We start from the raw sequence: 24,369 nt of genomic DNA on the forward strand, positions 1-24,369 counted from the left end.
CACTACACTGCACTGCCCTGGGGATAATATCTTCTCTACACTGCACTGGGGATAATATCTTCTCTACACTGCACTGGGGATAATATCTTCTCTACACTGCACTGGGGATAATATCTTCTCTACACTACACTGGGGATAATATCTTCTCTACACTACACTGCACTGCCCTGGGGATAATATCTTCTCTACACTACACTGGGGATAATATCTACTCTACACTACACTGCACTGGGAATAATATCTTCTCTACACTGGGGATAATATCTACTCTAGACTGCACTGGGAATAATATCTTCTCTACACTGCACTGGGGATAGAATATCTGTTACGCCTAGCGCTCCGGGTCCCCGCTCCTCCCCGGAGCGCTCACGGCGTCTCTCTCCCTGCAGCGCCCCGGTCAGTCCCGCTGATCGGGAGCGCTGCACTGTCATGGCCGTCGGGGATGCGATTCGCACAGCGGGACGCGCCCGCTCGCGAATCGCATCCCAGGTCACTTACCCGTCCCGGTCCCCTGCTGTCATGTGCTGGCGCGCGCGGCTCCGCTCTCTAGGGTGCGCGCGCGCCAGCTCTCTGAGACTTAAAGGGCCAGTGCACCAATGATTGGTGCCTGGCCCAATTAGCTTAATTGGCTTCCACCTGTTCCCTTGCTATATCTGCTCACTGCCCCTGCACTCCCTTGCTGGATCTTGTTGCCTTGTGCCAGTGAAAGCGTTTAGTGTGTCCAAAGCCTGTGTTACCTGAACTTCTGCTATCCATCTTGACTACGAACCTTGCCGCCTGCCCCGACCTTCTGCTACGTCTGACCTTGCCTCTGCCTAGTCCTTCTGTCCCACGCCTTCTCAGCAGTCAGCGAGGTTGAGCCGTTGCTAGTGGATACGACCTGGTTGCTACTGCCGCAGCAAGACCATCCCGCTTTGCGGCGGGCTCTGGTGAACACCAGTAGCCTCTTAGAACCGGTCCACTAGCACGGTCCACGCCAATCCCTCGCTGACACAGAGGATCCACTACCTATAAGCCGAATCGTGACAGTAGATCCGGCCATGGATCCCGCTGAGGTGCCGCTGCCAAGTCTCGCTGACCTTACCACGGTGGTCGCTCAGCAATCGCAGCAAATTGCCCAACAAGGACAGCAGCTGTCGCAGCTGACCGCCACGTTACAGCAACTTCTGCCTCTGCTACAGCAGCAACCATCTCCTCCGCCAGCTCCTGCACCTCCTCCGCAGCGAGTGGCCGCTCCTAGCCTCCGCTTGTCCCTGCCGGACAAATTTGATGGGGACTCCAGACTCTGCCGTGGATTTTTGTCTCAGTGTTCCCTGCATATGGAGATGTTGTCGGACTTGTTTCCTACAGAACGGTCTAAGGTGGCGTTCGTAGAGAGCCTTCTTTCAGGAAAGGCCTTGTCTTGGGCCACACCGCTCTGGGACCGCAATGATCCTGCCACAGCCACAGTCCAGTCCTTCTTCGCTGAGGTCCGTAGTGTCTTCGAGGAGCCAGCCCGAGCTTCTTCTGCCGAGACTGCCCTGCTGAACCTGGTCCAGGGTAATTCTTCAGTGGGCGAGTACGCCATCCAATTTCGTACTCTTGCTTCCGAATTATCATAGAATAACGAGGCTCTCTGCGTGACCTTTAAAAAAGGCCTATCCAGTCGCATCAAGGATGTGCTGGCCGCACGAAAGATTCCTGCCAACCTGCAAGAACTTATCCATTTGGCCACCCGCATGGACATGCGTTTTTCTGAGAGACATCAGGAGCTCCGCCAGGAAAAAGACTTAGATCTCTGGGCACCTCTCCCACAGCATCCTTTGCAGTCTACGCCTGGGCCTCCCGCCGAGGAGGCCATGCAAGTGGATCGGTCTCGCCTGACCCAGGAAGAGAGGAATCGCCGTAGAGAAGAAAATCTCTGTCTGTACTGTGCCAGTACCGAGCATTTCTTGGTGGATTGCCCTATCCGTCCTCCACGTCTGGGAAACGCACGCACGCACGCACCCAGCTCACGTGGGTGTGGCGTCTCTTGGTTCTAAGTCTGCTTCTCCACGTCTCACGGTGCCGGTGCGGATTTCTCCTTCAGCCAACTCCTCCCTCTCAGCCGTGGCCTGCTTGGACTCTGGTGCCTCTGGGAATTTTATTTTGGAATCTTTTGTGAATAAATTCCGCATCCCGGTGACCCGTCTCGTCAAGCCGCTCTACATTTCCGCGGTCAACGGAGTCAGATTGGATTGCACCGTGCGTTACCGCACAGAACCCCTCCTGATGTGTATTGGACCCCACCACGAAAGGATTGAGTTATTCGTCCTTCCCAACTGTACCTCTGAGGTCCTCCTCGGTCTGCCATGGCTCCGGCTTCATTCTCCCACCCTTGATTGGACCACCGGGGAGATCAAGAACTGGGACTCTGCCTGCCATAGGAAGTGCCTCTCCCCCCCTCCCAGTCCCGTCAGGCAAGCCTCAGTGCCTCCTCATGGCCCCCGTCCTGGTGACACACTGCCCCATGCCAGGCTTCGCCCTCTGCCCTCCCTCCCCATTCCCACTCCTGCTGTACTGCCTGCCGTTGAGGAAACCCTCCATTCTTTCCCGGTGTCCTCATCCCAGGGGAGGCAGTTACCGGACAAAGAAAAGGGGAGACCTAAGGGGGGGGGGTACTGTTACGCCTAGCGCTCCGGGTCCCCGCTCCTCCCCGGAGCGCTCACGGCGTCTCTCTCCCTGCAGCGCCCCGGTCAGTCCCGCTGATCGAGAGCGCTGCACTGTCATGGCCGTCGGGGATGCGATTCGCACAGCGGGACGCGCCCGCTCGCGAATCGCATCCCAGGTCACTTACCCGTCCCGGTCCCATGCTGTCATGTGCTGGCGCGCGCGGCTCCGCTCTCTAGGGCGCGCGCGCGCCAGCTCTCTGAGACTTAAAGGGCCAGTGCACCAATGATTGGTGCCTGGCCCAATTAGCTTAATTGGCTTCCACCTGTTCCCTGGCTATATCTGCTCACTGCCCCTGCACTCCCTTGCCGGATCTTGTTGCCTTGTGCCAGTGAAAGCGTTTAGTGTGTCCAAAGCCTGTGTTACCTGAACTTCTGCTATCCATCTTGACTACGAACCTTGCCGCCTGCCCCGACCTTCTGCTACGTCTGACCTTGCCTCTGCCTAGTCCTTCTGTCCCACGCCTTCTCAGCAGTCAGCGAGGTTGAGCCGTTGCTAGTGGATACGACCTGGTTGCTACTGCCGCAGCAAGACCATCCCGCTTTGCGGCGGGCTCTGGTGAACACCAGTAGCCTCTTAGAACCGGTCCACTAGCACGGTCCACGCCAATCCCTCGCTGACACAGAGGATCCACTACCTGTAAGCCGAATCGTGACAATATCTACTCTACACTGCACTGGGGATAATATCTTCTCTACACTGCACTGGGAATAATATCATCTCTACACTGCACTGGGAATAATATCTACTCTACACTACACTGGGAATAATATCTTCTCTACACTGCACTGGGAATACTATCTACTCTACACTGCACTGGGAATAATATCTACTCTACACTACACTGGGAATAATATCTACTCTACACTGCACTGGGAATAATATCTGCTCTACACTGCACTGGGAATAATATCTTCTCTACACTGCACTGGGGATAATATCTTCTCTACACTGCACTGGGAATAATATCTGCTCTACACTGCACTGGGAATAATATCTGCTCTACACTGCACTGGGAATAATATCTACTCTACACTGCACTGGGGATAATATCTTCTCTACACTGCACTGGGAATACTATCTACTCTACACTGCACTGGGGATAATATCTTCTCTACACTACACTGGGAATAATATATACTCTACTCTACACTGGGGATGATATCTTCTGTACACTGCACTGGGGATAATATCTTCTCTACACTGCACTGCACTGGGAATAATATCTTCTCTACACTACACTGGGAATAATATCTTCTATACACTACACTGGGGATAATATCTACTCTACACTACACTGCACTGGGAATAATATCTTCTATACACTACACTGGGGATAATATCTACTCTACACTACACTGCACTGGGAATAATATCTTCTCTACACTGCACTGGGGATAATATTTTCTCTACACTGCACTGGGGATAATATCTTCTCTACACTGCACTGGGAATAATATCTACTCTACACTGCACTGGGAATAATATCTACTCTACACTGCACTGGGAATAATATCTGCTCTACACTGCCCTGGGAATAATATCTTCTCTACACTGCACTGGGGATAATATCTTCTCTACACTGCACTGGGAATAATATCTTCTCTACACTGCACTGGGAATAATATCTGCTCTACACTGCACTGGGAATAATATCTACTCTACACTGCACTGGGGATAATATCTTCTCTACACTGCACTGGGAATAATATCTACTCTACACTGCACTGGGAATAATATCTGCTCTACATTGCACTGGGAATAATATCTACTCTACACTGCACTGGGGATAATATCTTCTCTGCACTGCACTGGGAATGCTATCTACTCTACACTGCACTGGGGATAATATATTCTCTACACTACACTGGGAATAATATATACTCTACTCTACACTGGGGATAATATCTTCTCTACACTGCACTGGGGATAATATCTTCTCTACACTGCACTGGGAATAATATCTTCTCTACACTGCACTGGGAATAATATCTGCTCTACACTGCACTGGGAATAATATCTACTCTACACTGCACTGGGGATAATATCTTCTCTACACTGCACTGGGAATAATATCTACTCTACACTGCACTGGGAATAATATCTGCTCTACACTGCACTGGGAATAATATCTACTCTACACTGCACTGGGGATAATATCTTCTCTACACTGCACTGGGAATGCTATCTACTCTACACTGCACTGGGGATAATATCTTCTCTACACTACACTGGGAATAATATATACTCTACTCTACACTGGGGATAATATCTTCTCTACACTGCACTGGGGATAATATCTTCTCTACACTGCACTGGGGATAATATCTTCTCTACACTACACTGGGAATAATATATACTCTACTCTACACTGGGGATAATATCTTCTCTACACAGCACTGGGGATAATATCTTCTCTACACTGCACTGGGGATAATATCTTCTCTACACTGCGCTGGGGATAATATCTTCTCTACACTACACTACACTGGGAATAATATCTACTCTACACTGCACTGCACTGGGAATAATATCTACTCTACACTTCACTGGGAATAATATCTACTCTACCCTACACTGCACTGGGGATAATATCTGCTCTACACTGCACTGGGGATAATATCTGCTCTACACTGCACTGGGGATAATATCTACTCTACACTACACTGGGAATAATATCTACTCTACACTGCACTGGGAATAATATCTGCTCTACACTGCACTGGGAATAATATCTGCTCTACACTACACTGGGAATAATATCTACTCTACACTGCACTGGGAATAATATCTGCTCTCCACTGCACTGGAAATAATATCTTCTCTACACTGCACTGGGAATAATATCTGCTGTACACTACACTGGGAATAATATCTACACTGCACTGGGGATAATATCTACTCTACACTGCACTGGGGATAATATCTTCTCTACACTGCTCTGGGAATAATATCTGCTCTACACTGCACTGGGGATAATATCTACTCTACACTGCACTGGGGATAATATCTTCTCTACACTGCTCTGGGAATAATATCTGCTCTACACTGCACTGGGAATAATATCTACTCTACACTGCTCTGGGAATAATATCTGCTCTACACTGCACTGGGGATAATATCTTCTCTACACTGCACTGGGGATAATATATTCTCTACACTGCACTGGGGATAATATCTTCTCTACACTACACAGGGAATAATATATACTCTACTCTACACTGGGGATAATATCTTCTCTACACTGCACTGGGGATAATATCTTCTCTACACTGCACTGGGGATTATATCTTCTCTACACTACACTGCACTGGGAATAATATCTACTCTACACTGCACTGCACTGGGAATAATATCTACTCTACACTGCACTGGGGATAATATCTACTCTGCACTACACTGGGAATAATATCTACTCTACACTGCACTGGGAATAATATCTGCTCTACATTGCACTGGGAATAATATCTGCTGTACACTACACTGGGAATAATATCTACTCTACACTGCACTGGGAATAATATCTGCTCTACACTGCACTGGGAATAATATCTTCTCTACACTGCACTGGGGATAATATCTGCTCTACACTGCACTGGGAATAATATCTACTCTACACTGCACTGGCCTACTTGGATTCCGGATCTGCAGGAAATTTTATTTTGACCTCTTTCATCAACAGGTTCAACATCCCGGTGACCAGTCTCGCCAGCCCCCTCTTCATCGCCTCTGTTAATAATGAAAGATTGGACTGTACTGTGCGTTACCGCACGGAACCCCTCTTAATGTGCATCGGACCCCATCACGAAAAAATTGAATTTCTGGTCCTCTCTAACTGCACTTCGGAAATTCTTCTTGGATTACCGTGGCTTCAACGCCATTCCCCAACCCTCGATTGGACCTCCGGGGAAATCAAGAACTGGGGTACTTCTTGCCACAAGGACTGTCTTAAACCTGCTCCCTGTACTGTCTGTCAAGTCCCTGTGGTTCCTCCGTTATCTGGTCTCCCCAAGGCCTATCTGGATTATGCTGATGTTTTTTGCAAAAAACAAGCAGAGACTTTGCCTCCTCACAGGCCTTATGACTGTCCTATTGACCTCCTCCCTGGTACTACTCCACCCCGGGGCAGAATCTATCCTCTGTCTGCTCCGGAAACACAAGCCATGTCGGAGTACATCCAAGAGAATTTAAAATAGGGGTTTATCCGCAAATATTCCTCCCCTGCCGGAGCTGGATTTTTTTTTGTTTCCAAAAAAGACGGCTCCCTACTCCCTTGCATTGATTACCGCGGACTTAATAAAATCACTGTAAAAAAAATGCTATCCCCTACCTCTTATCTCGGAACTCTTTGACCGCCTACGAGGCGCCCACATCTTTACCAAGCTGGACTTAAGAGGTGCATATAATCTCATCCGCATCAGGGAGGGGGACGAGTGGAAGACAGCATTTAACACCAGAGATGGACACTTTGAATATCTGGTTATGCCTTTTGGGCTTTGCAACGCCCCTGCCGTCTTCCAAGACTTTGTAAATGAAATTTTTCGTGATCTTCTATATACCTGTGTTGTGGTTTACCTAGACGATAATTCTGATTTTTTCTGCTAACCTAGAAGAACACCGCCAGCATGTCCGCATGGTTCTTCAGAGACTTCGGGACAATCAATTATATGCCAAAATGGAAAAATGTCTCTTTGAATGTCAATCTCTTCCCTTCCTAGGATACTTAGTTTTTCTGGGTCCATTTGTAGTCCCTGGCCAGAGACTATCAGCCGTATTGGATTGGCCACGCCCCTCCGGACTCCGTGCTATCCAACGTTTTTTGGGGTTTGCCAATTATTACAGACAATTTATTCCGCACTTTTCCACTATTGTGGCTCCTATCGTGGCCCTAACCAAGAAAAACGCCAACCCTAAGTCCTGGCCTCCTCAAGCGGAAGACGCATTCAATCATCTCAAGACTGCCTTTTCTTCTGCTCCCGTACTCTCCAGACCTGATCCATCTAGGCCCTTCTCGCTGGAGGTAGACGCCTCCTCGGTGGGAGCTGGAGCAGTACTCCTACAAAAAAATTATTCCGGGCATGCTGTTACTTGTGGTTTCTTCTCTAGGACCTTCTCTCCGGCGGAGAAAACTACTCCATTGGTGATCGAGAACTACTGGCCATAAAATTGTCGCTTGAGGAATGGAGGCACCTGCTGGAGGGATCCAAATATCCAGTTATTATATGCACTGATCACAAAAATCTCTCTTATCTTCAGTCTGCCCAACGACTGAACCCTCGCCAGGCTAGGTGGTCATTGTTCTTTGCCCAATTTAACTTTGAAATTCATTTTCACCCTGCTGACAAGAACATTAGGGCTGATGCCCTCTCTCGTTCATCAGATGCCTCTGAAGTGGAAGCTTCCCCGCAACACATTATTCCTCCGGACTGTCTGATCTCCACTTCTCCAGCTTCCATCAGACAAACTCCTCCAGGGAAGACCTTCGTCTCTCCACGCCAGCGCCTCAGGATTCTCAAGTGGGGACACTCCTCACACCTCGCAGGCCATGCTGGCATCAAAAAATCCATCCTGCTCATCTCTTGATTTTATTGGTGACCTACCCTGGAAGCTGATGTTGTTGATTTCGTGCGGGCTTGTACAGTCTGTGCCCGGGACAAGACCCCTCGCCAGAAACCTGCTGGTCTCCTCCATCCTCTGCCTGTTCCTGAACGACCATGGTCTCAGATTGGTATGGACTTTATTACTGACTTACCGTTATCCCATGGCAACACAGTTATTTGGGTGGTCGTTGATCGATTCTCCAAGATGGCACATTTTATCCCTCTTCCAGGTCTTCCTTCTGCGCCTCAGTTGGCGAAACAATTTTTTATACACATAGAGGCGTTCAATTTGTGTCTAAATTCTGGAGGGCCCTCTGTAATCAGCTCAAAATCAAGTTAAATTTCTCATCTTCTTATCATCCCCAATCCAATGGGCAAGTAGAAAAAATTAATCAGGTTCTGGGTGATTATTTGTGACATTTTGTTTCCTCCCGCCAGGATGACTGGGCAGATCTTCTACCATGGGCCGAATTCTCGTACAATTTCAGAGTCTCCGAATCTTCTGCTAAATCCCCATTCTTCGTGGTGTACGGCCGTCACCCTCTTCCCCCCCTTCCCACTCCCATGACCTCTGGTCTGCCCGCTGTTGATGAGGTAACTCGGGACCTCTCCACCATATGGAAAGAGACTCAAAATTCTCTCTTACAGGCTTCATCCCGGATGAAAAAAACATGCCGATAATAAGAAAAGAAGAATTCCCCCCATTTTTTCTCCCGGAGACAAAGTATGGCTCTCCGCCAAGTATGTCCGCTTTCGTGTCCCCAGTTGTAAACTGGGACCACGTTATTTTGGTCCTTTCAAAATCCAGTGCCAGATCAACCCTGTCTCTTACAAACTCCTTCTTCCTCCTTCGCTCCGTATTCCCAATGCTTTCCATGTCTCTCTCCTTAAACCACTCATCCTTAACCTTTTCTCTCCCAAAGTTGTTTCTCCCACTCCAGTTTCCGGGTCCTCTGACGTTTTTTCTGTGAAAGAAATCCTGGCATCCAAGACGGTCAGAGGTAAAAAATAAATTTTTGGTAGATTGGGAGAATTGCGGCCCAGAGGAGAGATCATGGGAACCTGAGGACAACATCCTGGACAAAAATCTTATCTGCCGACCGGGTGCGCTGCGATAATGCTCCCAGCCGGGATGCGATTCGTGATGTGGGACGCGCCCGCTCACAATGCGCATCCCGACTCGCTTACCAGACCCGTTCCCCGTCTGTGCTGACCCCGTCTGTGCTGACCCGGCGCGCGCGGCCCCGCTCCTTAGGGCGCGCGCGCGCCGGGTCCTTGCGATTTAAAGGGCCGGTGCGCCACTGATTGGCGCATTAGGTTTTAATCAGTACTTTCACCTGTGCACTTCCCTACTTATACCTCACTTCCCCTGCACTCCCTCGCTGGATCTTGTTGCCATTGTGCCAGTGAAAGCGTTTCCTTGTGTGTTCCTAGCCTGTGTTCCAGACCTCCTGCCGTTGCCCCTGACTACGATCCTTGCTGCCTGCCCTGACCTTCTGCTACGTCCGACCTTGCTCTTGTCTACTCCTTTGTACCGCGCTTATCTCTGCAGTCAGAGAGGTTGAGCCGTTGCCGGTGGATAAGACATGGTTGCTACCGCCGCTGCAAGACCATCCCGCTTTGCGGCGGGCTCTGGTGAATACCAGTAGCAACTTAGAACCGATCCACCGACACGGTCCACGCCAATCCCTCTCTGGCACAGAGGATCCACCTCCAGCCAGCCGAATCGTGACAACTGCACTGGGAATAATATCTACACTGCACTGCACTGGGAATAATATCTGCTCTACATTGCACTGGGGATAATTTATTCTCTACACTGCACTTGGGATAATATCTACTCTACACTGCACTGGGAATAATATCTACTGTACACTACACTGGGAATAATATCTACTCTACACTGCACTGGGAATAATATCTACTCTACACTACACTGGGAATAATATCTACTCTACACTGCACTGGGAATAATATCTACTCTACACTGCACTGGGAATAAAATCTACACTACACTACACTGCACTGGGAATAATATCTACACTGCACTGGGGATAATATCTTCTCTACACTGCACTTGGGATGATATCTACTCTACACGGCACTGGGAATAATATCTACTGTACACTACACTGGGAATAATATCTACTCTACACTGCACTGGGAATAATATCTACTCTACACTACACTGGGAGTAATATCTACTCTACACAGCACTGGGAATAATATCTACTCTACACTGCACTGGGAATAATATCTACACTACACTGCACTGGGAATAATATCTACTCTACACTGCACTGGGAATAATATCTTCTCTTCACTGCACTGGGAATAATATCTACTCTACACTGCACTGGGAATAATATCTACTCTACACTGCACTGGGAATAATATCTTCTCTACACTGCACTGGGAATAATATCTGCTCTACACTGCACTGGGGATAATATCTGCTCTACACTGCACTGGGAATAATATCTACTCTACACTGCACTGGGGATAATATCTGCTCTACACTGCACTGGGAATAATATCTTCTCTACACTGCACTGGGAATAATATCTACTCTACACTGCACTGGGAATAATATCTGCTCTACACTGCACTGGGAATAATATCTGCTCTACACTGCACTGGGGATAATATCTTCTCTACACTGCACCGGAAATAATATCTGCTCTACACTGAACTGGGAATAATATCTGCTCTACACTGCACTGGGGATAATATCTGCTCTACACTGCACTGGGAATAATATCTACTCTACACTGCACTGGGGATAATATCTGCTCTACACTGCACTGGGAATAATATCTTCTCTACACTGCACTGGGAATAATATCTACTCTACACTGCACTGGAAATAATATCTTCTCTACACTGCACCGGAAATAATATCTGCTCTACACTGCACTGGGAATAATATCTGCTCTACACTGCACCGGAAATAATATCTGCTCTACACTGCACTGGGAATAATATCTGCTCTACACTGCACTGGGAATAATATCTGCTCTACACTGCACTGGGAATAATATCTACTCTACACTGCACTGGGAATAATATCTGCTCTACACTGCACTGGGAATAATATCTACTCTACACTGCACTGGGAATAAAATCTCCTCTACGCTACACTGGGAATAATATCTACTCTACACTACACTGCACTGGGAATAATATCTACTGTACACTACACTGGGAATAAAATCTACTCTACACTGCACTGGGAATAATATCTACTCTACACTACACTGGGAATAATATCTACTCTACACTGCACTGGGAATAATATCTACTCTACACTGCACTGGGAATAATATCTACACTACACTGCACTGGGAATAATATCTTCTCTACACTGCACTGGGAATAATATCTACTCTACACTGCACTGGGAATAATATCTACTCTACACTGCACTGGGAATAATATCTTCTCTACACTGCACTGGAAATAATATCTTCTCTACACTGCACCGGAAATAATATCTGCTCTACACTGCACTGGGAATAATATCTGCTCTACACTGCACCGGAAATAATATCTGCTCTACACTGCACTGGGGATAATATCTGCTCTACACTGCACTGGGAATAATATCTACTCTACACTGCACTCGGATAATATCTTCTCTACACTACACTGGGAATAATATCTGCTCTACACTGCACTGGGAATAATATCTGCTCTACACTGCACTGGGAATAATATCTACTCTACACTGCATTGGGGATAATATCTGCTCTACACTGCACTGGGAATAATATCTGCTCTACACTGCACTGGGAATAAAATCTACTCTACGCTGCACTGGGGATAATATCTGCTCTACACTGCACTGGGAATAATATCTACTCTACACTACACTGCACTGGGAATAATATCTACTGTACACTACACTGGGAATAATATCTACTCTACACTGCACTGGGAATAATATCTACTCTACACTACACTGGGAATAATATCTACTCTACACTGCACTGGGACTAATATCTTCTCTACACTGCACTGGAAATAATATCTTCTCTGCACTGCACTGGTGATTAAATCTGCTCTACACTGCACTGGGAATAATATCTACTCTACACTGCACTGGGAATAATATCTACTCTACACTGCACTGGGAATAATATCTTCTCTACACTGCACTGGAAATAATATCTTCTCTGCACTGCACTGGTGATCAAATCTGCTCTACACTGCACTGGGAATAATATCTACTCTACACTGCACTGGGGATAATATCTGCTCTACACTGCACTGGGAATAATATCTGCTCTACACTACACTGGGAATAAAATCTACTCTACGCTGCACTGGGTATAATATCTGCTCTACACTTTACTGGGAATAATATCTACTCTACACTAAACTGCACTGGGGATAATATCTGCTCTACACTGCACTGGGAATAATATCTACTCTACACTACACCGCACTGAGGATAATATCTGCTGTACACTACACTGGGAATAATATCTGCTCTACACTACACTGCACTGGGAATAATATCTTCTCTACACTGCACTGGAAATAATATCTGCTCTATACTGCACTGGGAATAATATCTACTCTACACTTCACTGCACTGGGGATAATATCTGCTCTACACTGCACTGGGGATAATATCTGCTGTACACTACACTGGGAATAATATCTGCTCTACACTACACTGCACTGGGAATAATATCTTCTCTACACTGCACTGAAAATAATATCTGCTCTACACTGCACTGGGAATAATATCTGCTGTACTCTACACTGGGAATAATATCTGCTCTACACTACACTGCACTGGGAATAATATCTTCTCTACACTGCACTGGAAATAATGTCTACTCTAGACTACACTGCACTGGGAATAATATATTCTCTACACTGCACTGGTGATTATATCTTCTCTACACTACACTGGGAATAATATCTGCTCTACACTGCACTGGGAATAATATCTGCTCTACACTGCACTGGCTGGGAATAATATCTGCTCTACACTGCACTGGGAACTGTCACGGCTGGGCAGGCTGGAGGTGGATCCTCTGTGTCAGAGAGGGTTTGGCGAGGACCGTGTCGGTGGACCGGTTCTAAGTAGCTACTGGTTTTCACCAGAGCCCGCCGCAAAGCGGGATGGTCTTGCAGCGGCGGTAGCAACCAGGTCGTATCCACCGGCAACGGCTCAATCTCTCTGACTGCTGAGATAGGCATGGTACAAGGGATAAGGCAAGAGCAAGGTCGGACGTAGCAGAAGGTCAGGGCAGGCAGCAAGGATCGTAGTCAGGGGCAACGGCAGGAGGTCTGGAACACAGGCTAGGAACACACAAGGGAACGCTTTCACTAGGCACAAGGGCAACAAGATCCGGCAAGGGAGTGCAGGGGAAGTGAGGTATAAGTAGGGAGTGCACAGGTGGAAACTAATCAAGCTAGAGAGCGGAGCCGCGCGCGCCAGAGCATGACAGCCGGGGACCGGGACAGGTAAGTGACTTGGGACGCGATTCGCAAGCGGGCGCGTCCCGCTGTGCGAATCGCATCCCCGACGGCCATGACAGTGCAGCGCTCCCGGTCAGCGGGACCGACCGGGGCGCTGCAGGGAGAGAGACGCCGTGAGCGCTCCGGGGAGGAGCGGGAACCCGGAGCGCTCGGCGTAACAGTACCCCCCCCCCCTTGGGTCTCCCCCTCTTCTTGGAGCCGGAGAACCTGAGGATAAGACTTTTGTCCAGGATGTTGTCCTCAGGTTCCCAAGATCTCTCCTCTGAGCACTCGACTACAAAGGGTCCAAGATAACGTGGTCCGAGATAAAAACTGGGGACACGGAAGTCGAAATACTTGGCGGAGAGCCACACAAAAATAGGAGGAGCTCTTCTCTTTTTCCCGGCAAGCTTCTTCACCCGGGATGAGGCCAGCATGAGGAATTTCAGAGTCTTCTTCCAGATGGTGGCGAAGCCCCGGGAAACCACATCAACAGCGGGCACACAAGAAGGCGTGGGGGTGGGGAGGGAGGGAAGAGGGTCAAGCCCGGCACGGGGCAGAGTGTCAACAGGACGGGAGCCGTGAGGAGGAGACACAGCATAGTCCAGACAGGCCTTGGGGAGGCCAGGTAAAGGGGGAGACACAGAGGCTTGACTGACGGGACTGGGAGCAGACGTGAGGCACTTTCTGTAGCAAGAAGCACCCCAGCTCCCGATCCCCCCGGTGGTCCAGACAAGGGCAGAGGATGGGGGTTGGAGCCATGGCAGACCGAGGAGGACGTCAGAGGAGCATTTGGGCAAAACAAAAAGTTCCATGCTCAAGAGCAGGGGTTCTGTGCGGTAACGCACAGTGCAGTATAGAAGTAAATCTTCTTTCTTCCTGCGGCGAGTCCTCTCTTCAGGGGTCAGGCGGGACTGATCCACTTCCATAGCCTCCTCGGCGGGAGGCACAGGGGTGGATTGCAAAGGATACTGTGAGAGAGGTGCTCCGGGCGGTGTGGCACATGGCAGGGCCTTCCCAGGCAGGAGACCACGGCAGAGTCTAGAGTCCCCATCAAATTTGTCCGGCAGGGACAAGCAGGGGTTAGGAGCGGCCGGTCGCTGCGGAGGAGTTGCAGGAGCCGGCGGAGGAGATGGTTGTTGCAGTTGCAGCTGCTGTGTCTGTGACTGAAGTTGCTGTATCTGCGGCAGCAGCTGCTGTATCTGTGACTGAAGTTGCTGTGTCACGGTGGTCAAGTATGCCAGCTGGTGATTTCGTTGGGTGATCATTAAGGATTGCTGGGCAATCACCGTGGAAATGTCGGCAAGACTTGACAGCGGCACCTCAGCGGAATCCATGGCCGGATCTACTGTCACGGCTGGGCAGGCTGGAGGTGGATCCTCTGTGTCAGAGAGGGTTTGGCGAGGACCGTGTCGGTGGACCGGTTCTAAGTAGCTACTGGTTTTCACCAGAGCCCGCCGCAAAGCGGGATGGTCTTGCAGCGGCGGTAGCAACCAGGTCGTATCCACCGGCAACGGCTCAACCTCTCTGACTGCTGAGATAGGCATGGTACAAGGGATAAGGCAAGAGCAAGGTCGGACGTAGCAGAAGGTCAGGGCAGGCAGCAAGGATCGTAGTCAGGGGCAACGGCAGGAGGTCTGGAACACAGGCTAGGAACACACAAGGGAACGCTTTCACTAGGCACAAGGGCAACAAGATCCGGCAAGGGAGTGCAGGGGAAGTGAGGTATAAGTAGGGAGTGCACAGGTGGAAACTAATCAAGCTAATTGGGAAGATTGGGCCAGGCACCATCATTGGTGCACTGGCCCTTTAAATCTAGAGAGCTGGCGCGCGCGCGCCCTAGAGAGCGAAGCCGCGCGCGCCAGAGCATGACAGCCGGGGACCGGGACAGGTAAGTGACTTGGGACGCGATTCGCAAGCGGAATCGCATCCCCGACGGCCATGACAGTGCAGCGCTCCCGGTCAGCGGGACCGACCGGGGCGCTGCAGGGAGAGAGACGCCGTGAGCGCTCCGGGGAGGAGCGGGGACCCGGAGCGCTCGGCGTAGCAGGAACAATATCTGCTCTACACTGCACTGGGAATAATATCTGCTCTACACTACACTGTACTGGGAATAATATCTGCTCTACACTACACTGCACTGGGAATAATATCTTCTCTACACTGCACTGGGAATAATATCTTCTCTACACTGCACTGGAAATAATTTCTACTCTACACTACACTGTTCTGGGAATAATATCTTCTCTACACTGCACTGGGGATTATATCTTCTCTACACTACACTGGGAATAATATCTGCTCTACACTGCACTGGGAATAATATCTACTCTACACTGCACTGGGAATAATATCTACTCTATACTGCACTGGGATAATATCTTCTCTACACTACACTGGGGATAATATCTTCTCTACACTACACTGCACTGGGAATAATATCTTCTCTACACTGCACTGGGAATAATATCTACTCTATACTGCACTGGGAAAAATATCTACTCTATACTGCACTGGAATAATATCTACTCTATACTGCACTGGGATAATATCTTCTCTACACTGCACTGGGAATAATATCTACTCTACACTGCACTGGGAATAAAATCTTCTCTACACTGCACTGGGAATAATATGTACTCTACACTGCACTGGGAATAATATCTACTCTACACTGCACTGGGGATAATATCTTCTCTACACTACACTGCACTGGGAATAATGTCTACTCTACACTGCACTGGGAATATTATCTGCTCTACACTGCACTGGGGATAAAATTTTCTCTACACTGCACTGGGGATAATATCTTCTCTACACTGCACTGGGTATAATATCTGTTCTACACTGCACTGTGAATAATATCTGCTCTACACTACACTGCACTGGGGATAGTATCTTCTCTACACTGCTCTGGGAATAATATCTACTATACACTGCCCTGGGAATAATATCTGCTCTACACTGCACTGGGAATAATATCTACTCTACACTACACTGCACTGGGAATAAAATCTGCTCCACACTACACTGCACTGAGAATAATATCTTCTCTACACTGCACTGGGAATAATATCTACTCTACACTACACTGCACTGGGAATAAAATCTGCTCCACACTACACTGCACTGAGAATAATATCTGCTCTACACTGCACTGGGAATAATATCTACTCTACACTACACTGCACTGGGAATAAAATCTGCTCCACACTACACTGCACTGAGAATAATATCTTCTCTACACTGCACTGGGTATAATATATACTCTACACTGCACTGGGAATAATATCTACTCTATACTGCACTGGGAATACTATCTTCTCTACACTGCACTGCGAATAATATCTACTCTACACTACACTGCACTGGGAATAATATCTACTCTACACTACACTGCACTGGGAATAATATCTACTCTACACTGCACTGGGAATAATATCTTCTCTACACTGCACTGGGAATAATATCTACTCTACACTGCACTGGGAATAATATCTGCTCTACACTGCACTGGGGATAATATCTACTCTACACTACACTGCACTGGGAATACTATCTTCTCTACACTGCTCTGGGAAAAATATCTTCCCTACACTGCACTGGGAATAATATCTACTCTACACTGCACTGCACTGGGAATAATATCTGCTCTACACTGCACTGGGAATACTATATTCTCTACACTGCACTGGGAATAATATCTTCTCTACACTGCACTGGGAATAATATCTACTCTACACTACACTGGGGATAATATCTACTCTACACTACACTGCACTGGGAATAATATCTGCTCTACACTGCACTGGGAATAATATCTACTCTACACTACACTGCACTGGGAATAATATCTACTCTACACTGCACTGCACTGGGAATAATTTCTGCTCTACACTGCACTGCACTGGGAATAATATCTGCTCTCCACTGCACTGCACTGGGAATAATATCTGCTCTGCACTTCACTGCACTCGGAATAATATCTGCTGTACACTACACTGCACTGAGAATAATATCTATTCTACACTGCACTGGGAATAATATTTACTCTACACTGCACTGGGAATAATATCTTCTCTACACTGCACTGGGAATAATATCTGCTGTACACTGCACTGGGAATAATATCTACTCTACACTACACTGCACTGGGAATAATATCTACTCTACACTGCACTGGGAATAATATCGACTCTACACTGCACTGGGAATAATATCTACTGTACACTACACTGGGAATAATATCTGCTCTACAATGCACTGGGAATAATATCTACTCTACACTGCACTGGGAATAATATCTTCTCTACACTGCACTGGGAATAATATCTACTCTATACTGCACTGGGAATAATATCTGCTGTACACTGCACTGGGAATAATATCTACTCTACACTATACTGCACTGGGAATAATATCTACTCTACACTGCACTGGGAATAATATCTTCTCTACATTGCACTGCACTGGGAATAATATCTACTGTACACTACACTGGGAATAATATCTGCTCTACATTACACTGGGAATAATATCTACTCTACACTGCACTGCACTGGGAATAATATCTTCCCTACACTGCACTGGGAATAATATCTACTCTACACTGCACTGCACTGGGAATACTATCTTCTCTTGACTGCACTGGGGATAACATCTACTCTACACTGCACTGGAAATACTATCTTCTCTAGACTGCACTGGGGATAATATCTAATCTACACTGAACTGGGAATAATATCTTCTCTACACTGCACTGGGGATAATATCTTCTCTACACTGCACTGGGAATAATATCTGCTCAACACTGCCCTGGGGATAATATCTGCTCTACACTGTACTGCACTGGGAATAATATCTGCTCTACACTGCACTGCACTGGAAATAATATCTGCTCTACACTGCACTGGAAATAATATCTATTCTACACTGCACTGCACTGGGAATAATATCTGCTGTACACTTCACTGCACTGAGAATAATATCTACTCTACACTGCACTGGGAATAATATCTGCTCTACACTGCACTGGAAATAATATCTGCTCTACAATACACTGGGAATAATATCTACTCTACACTGCACTGGGATTAATATCTACACTACACTGCACTGGGAATACTATCTTCTCTAGACTGCACTGGGGATAATATCTTCTCTACACTGCACTGCACTGGGAATAATATCTGCTCTACACTGCACTGGGAATACTATCTTCTCTACACTGGACTGGGAATAATATCTTCTCTACACTGCACTGCACTGGGAATAATATCTGCTCTACACTGCACTGGGAATACTATCTTCTCTACACTGCACTGGGAGTAATATCTGCTTTACACTGCACTGCACTGGGAATAATATCTGCTCTACACTGCACTGGGAATAATATCTGCTGTACACTACACTGCACTGAGAATAATATCTACTCTACACTGCACTGGGAATAATATCTGCTCTACACTGCACTGGAAATAATATCTACACTACACTGCACTGGGAATAATATCTACTCTACACTGCACTGGGATTAATATCTTCTCTACACTGCACTGGGAATAATATCTACTCTACACTGCACTGGGAATAATATATACTCTACACTGCACTGGGAATAATATCTACTCTACACTGCACTGGAAATAATATCTGCTCTACACTACACGGGAATACTATGTACTCTACACTGCACTGGGGATAATATCTGCTCTACACTGCACTGGGAATAATATCTACTCTACACTGCACTGGATATAATATCTGCTCTCCACTGCACTGGGGATATTATCTGCACTATACTGCACTGGGAATAATATCTACTCTACACTGCACTGGGAATAATATCTACTCTACACTGCACTGGGAATAATATCTACTCTACACTGCACTGGGAATACTATCTTCTCTAGACTGCACTGGGGATAATATCTACTCTACACTGCACTGGAAATACTATCTTCTCTAGACTGCACTGGGGATAATATCTACTCTACACTGGACTGGGAATAATATCTGCTCTACACTGCACTGGGAATAATATCTACTCTACACTGCACTGGGAATAATATCTGCTCTACACTGCACTGGGAATAATATCTACTCTACACTCTACTGGGAATACTAGCTTCTCTACACTGCACTGGGGATAATATCTACTCTACACTGCACTGGGAATAATATCTTCTCTACACCGCACTGCACTGGGAATAATATCTGCTCTACACTGCACTGGGAATACTATCTTCTCTACACTGCACTGGGAATAATATCTTCTCTACACTGCACTGCACTGGGAATAATATCTGCTCTACACTGCACTTGGAATAATATCTACTCTACACTGCACTGCACTGGGAATAATATCTGCGCTACACTGCTTTGCACTGGGAATAAGATCTGCTCTACACTGCACTGGGAATAATATCTACTCTACACTGCACTGCACTGGGAATAATATCTGCTGTACACTACACTGCACTGAGAATAATATCTACTCTACACTGCACTGGGAATAATATCTGCTCTACACTACACTGCACTGGGAATAATATCTGCTGTACACTACACGGGAATACTATGTACTCTACATTGCACTGGGGATAATATCTGCTCTACACTGCAGAGGGAATAATATCTACTCTACACTGCACTGGGAATAATATCTACTCTACACTGCACTGGATATAATATCTGCTCTACACTGCACTGGGGATAATATCTGCACTACACTGAACTGGGAATAACATCTACTCTACACTGCACTGGGAATAATATCTTCTCTACACTACACTGCACTGGGAATAATATCTACTCTACACTGCAGTGGGAATAATATGTGCCCTACACTGCACTGGGAATAATATCTACTCTACACTGCATTGGGAATAATATCTGCTCTACACTGCACTGGGAATAATATCTGCTCTACACTGCACTGGGAATAATATCTACACTGCACTGGGAATAATATCTACTCTACACTGCATTGGGAATAATATCTGCTCTACACTGCACTGGGAATACTATCTTCTCTACACTGCACTGGGAATAATATCTTCTCTACACTGCACTGCACTGGGAATAATATCTGCTCTACACTGCACTTGGAATAATATCTACTCTACACTGCACTGCACTGGGAATAATATCTGCGCTACACTGCTTTGCACTGGGAATAAGATCTGCTCTACACTGCACTGGGAATAATATCTACTCTACACTGCACTGCACTGGGAATAATATCTGCTGTACACTACACTGCACTGAGAATAATATCTACTCTACACTGCACTGGGAATAATATCTGCTCTACACTACACTGCACTGGGAATAATATCTGCTCTACACTACACGGGAATACTATGTACTCTACATTGCACTGGGGATAATATCTGCTCTACACTGCACAGGGAATAATATCTACTCTACACTGCACTGGGAATAATATCTACTCTACACTGCACTGGATATAATATCTGCTCTACACTGCACTGGGGATAATATCTGCACTACACTGAACTGGGAATAACATCTACTCTACACTGCACTGGGAATAATATCTTCTCTACACTACACTGCACTGGGAATAATATCTACTCTACACTGCTGTGGGAATAATATCTGCTCTACACTGCACTGGGAATAATATCTACACTGCACTGGGAATAATATCTGCTCTACACTTCACTGGGGATAATATCTACTCTACACTGCACTGGGAATAATATCTGCTCTACACTGCACTGGGAATAATATCTGCTCTACACTGCACTGGGAATATTATCTACTCTACACTGCACTGGGAATAATATCTTCTCTACACTCCACTGGGAATAATATCTGCTCTACACTGCACTGGGAATAATATCTACTCTACACTGCACTGGGAATAATAGCTGCTCTACACTGCACTGGGGATAATATCTGCTCTACACTGCAGTGGGAATAATATCTGCTCTACACTCCACTGGGGATAATATCTACTCTACACTGCACTGGGAATACTATCTACTCTACACTGCACTGGGAATAATATCTACTCTACACTGCACTGGGAATAATATCTGCTCTACACTGCACTGGGGATAATATCTGCTCTACACTGCACTGGGAATAATATCTTCTCTACACTGCACTGGGGATAATATCTGCTCTACACTGCACTGGGAATGATATCTGCTCTACACTGCACTGAAGATAATATCTACTCTACACTGCACTGGATATAATATCTGCTCTACACTGCACTGGGGATAATATCTGCTCTACACTGCACTGGGAATAATATCTACTCTACACTGCACTGGGGATAATATCTGCTCTACATTGCACTGGGAATAATATCTGCTCTACACTACACTTAACTGGGATTAATATCTACTCTACACTGCACTGGGAATAATATCTGCTGTTCACTGCACTGGGAATAATATCTTCTCTACACTGCACTGGGAATAATATCTGCTCTACACTGCACTGGGGATAATATCTGCTCTACACTGAACTGGGGATAATATCTGCTCTACACTGCACTGGGAATAATATCTACTCTACACTGCAATGGGAATAATATCTACTCTACACTCCACTGGAAATAATATCTTCTCTACACTGCACTGGAAATAATATCTGCTCTACACTGCACTGGGGATAATATCTGCTCTACACTGCACTGGGGTAAATATCTGCTCTACAGTGCACTGGGAATAATATCTGCTCTACACTGCACTGGGAATAATATCTACTCTACGCTGCACTGGGGATAATATCTGCTCTACACTGCACTGGGAATAATATCTACTCCACACTACACTGCACTGGGGATAATATCTGCTCCACACTGCACTGGGGATAATATCTGCTCTACACTGCACTGGGAATAATATCTACTCTACACTGCACTGGGAATAATATCTTCTCTACACTACACTTAACTGGGAATAATATCTACTCTACACTGCACTGGGAATAATATCTGCTGTTCACTGCACTGGGAATAATATCTTCTCTACACTGCACTGGGAATAATATCTGCTCTACACTGCAATGGGGATAATATCTGCTCTACACTGAACTGGGGATAATATCTGCTCTACACTGCACTGGGAATAATATCTACACTACACTGCTTTGGGAATAATATCTACTCTACACTGCACTGGGGATATTATCTGCTCTACACTGCACTGGGAATAATATCTGCTCTACACTGCACTGGGGATAATATCTGCTCTACACTGAACTGGGGATAATATCTGCTCTACACTGCACTGGGAATAATATCTACACTACACTGCTTTGGGAATAATATCTACTCTACACTGCACTGGGGATATTATCTGCTCTACACTGCACTGGGAATAATATCTACACTACACTGCACTGGGAATACTATCTACTCTACACTGCACTGGGAATAATATCTACACTACACTGCACTGGGAATACTATCTACTCTACACTGCACTGGGAATAATATCTGCTCTACACTGCACTGAGAATAATATCTGCTCAAAACTGCACTGGGGATAATATCTACTCTACACTGCACTGGGAATACTATCTACTCTACACTGACTGGGAATAATATCTTCTCTACACTGCACTGGGAATAATATCTGCTCTACACTGCACTGGGGATAATATCTGCTGTACCTTGCACTGTGAATAATATCTAGTCTACACTACACTGCACTGGGGATAATTGTTACGCCTAGCGCTCCGGGTCCCCGCTCCTCCCCGGAGCGCTCACGGCGTCTTTCTCCCTGCAGCGCCCCGGTCAGTCCCGCTGACCGGGAGCGCTGCACTGTCATGGCCGTCGGGGATGCGATTCGCACAGCGGGACGCGCCCGCTCGCGAATCGCATCCCAGGTCACTTACCTGTCCCGGTCCCCTGCTGTCATGTGCTGGCGCGCGCGGCTCCGCTCTCTAGGGCGCGCGCGCGCCAGCTCTCTGAGACTTAAAGGGCCAGTGCACCAATGATTGGTGCCTGGCCCAATTAGCTTAATTGGCTTCCACCTGCTCCCTGGCTATATCTGATCTCCTCCCTTGCACTCCCTTGCCGGATCTTGTTGCCTTGTGCCAGTGAAAGCGTTTAGTGTGTCCAAAGCCTGTGTTACCTGAACTTCTGCTATCCATCTTGACTACGAACCTTGCCGCCTGCCCCGACCTTCTGCTACGTCTGACCTTGCCTCTGCCTAGTCCTTCTGTCCCACGCCTTCTCAGCAGTCAGCGAGGTTTAGCCGTTGCTAGTGGATACGACCTGGTTGCTACTGCCGCAGCAAGACCATCCCGCTTTGCGGCGGGCTCTGGTGAACACCAGTAGCCTCTTAGAACCGGTCCACTAGCACGGTCCACGCCATTCCCTCGCTGACACAGAGGATCCACTACCTGGAAGCCGAATCGTGACAGTAGATCCGGCCATGGATCCCGCTGAGGTGCCGCTGCCAAGTCTCGCTGACCTTACCACGGTGGTCGCTCAGCAATCGCAGCAAATTGCCCAACAAGGACAGCAGCTGTCGCAGTTGACCGCCACGTTACAGCAACTTCTGCCTCTGCTACAGCAGCAACCATCTCCTCCGCCAGCTCCTGCACCTCCTCCGCA

General features: G+C 47.1%; 1 protein-coding gene across 3 annotated transcripts in view; it reads right to left on the minus strand.

Moving 5' to 3' along the window:
- Positions 1–24,369, minus strand: part of ZBTB7C (zinc finger and BTB domain containing 7C) — a 281,395-nt gene that overhangs the window by 210,639 nt on the left and 46,387 nt on the right. The gene's annotated exons all lie outside the window — the stretch shown is intronic.

The sequence above is a fragment of the Hyla sarda genome, chromosome 1 (assembly GCF_029499605.1).
Source record: "Hyla sarda isolate aHylSar1 chromosome 1, aHylSar1.hap1, whole genome shotgun sequence".
Taxonomy (NCBI): Eukaryota; Metazoa; Chordata; class Amphibia; order Anura; family Hylidae; genus Hyla; species Hyla sarda.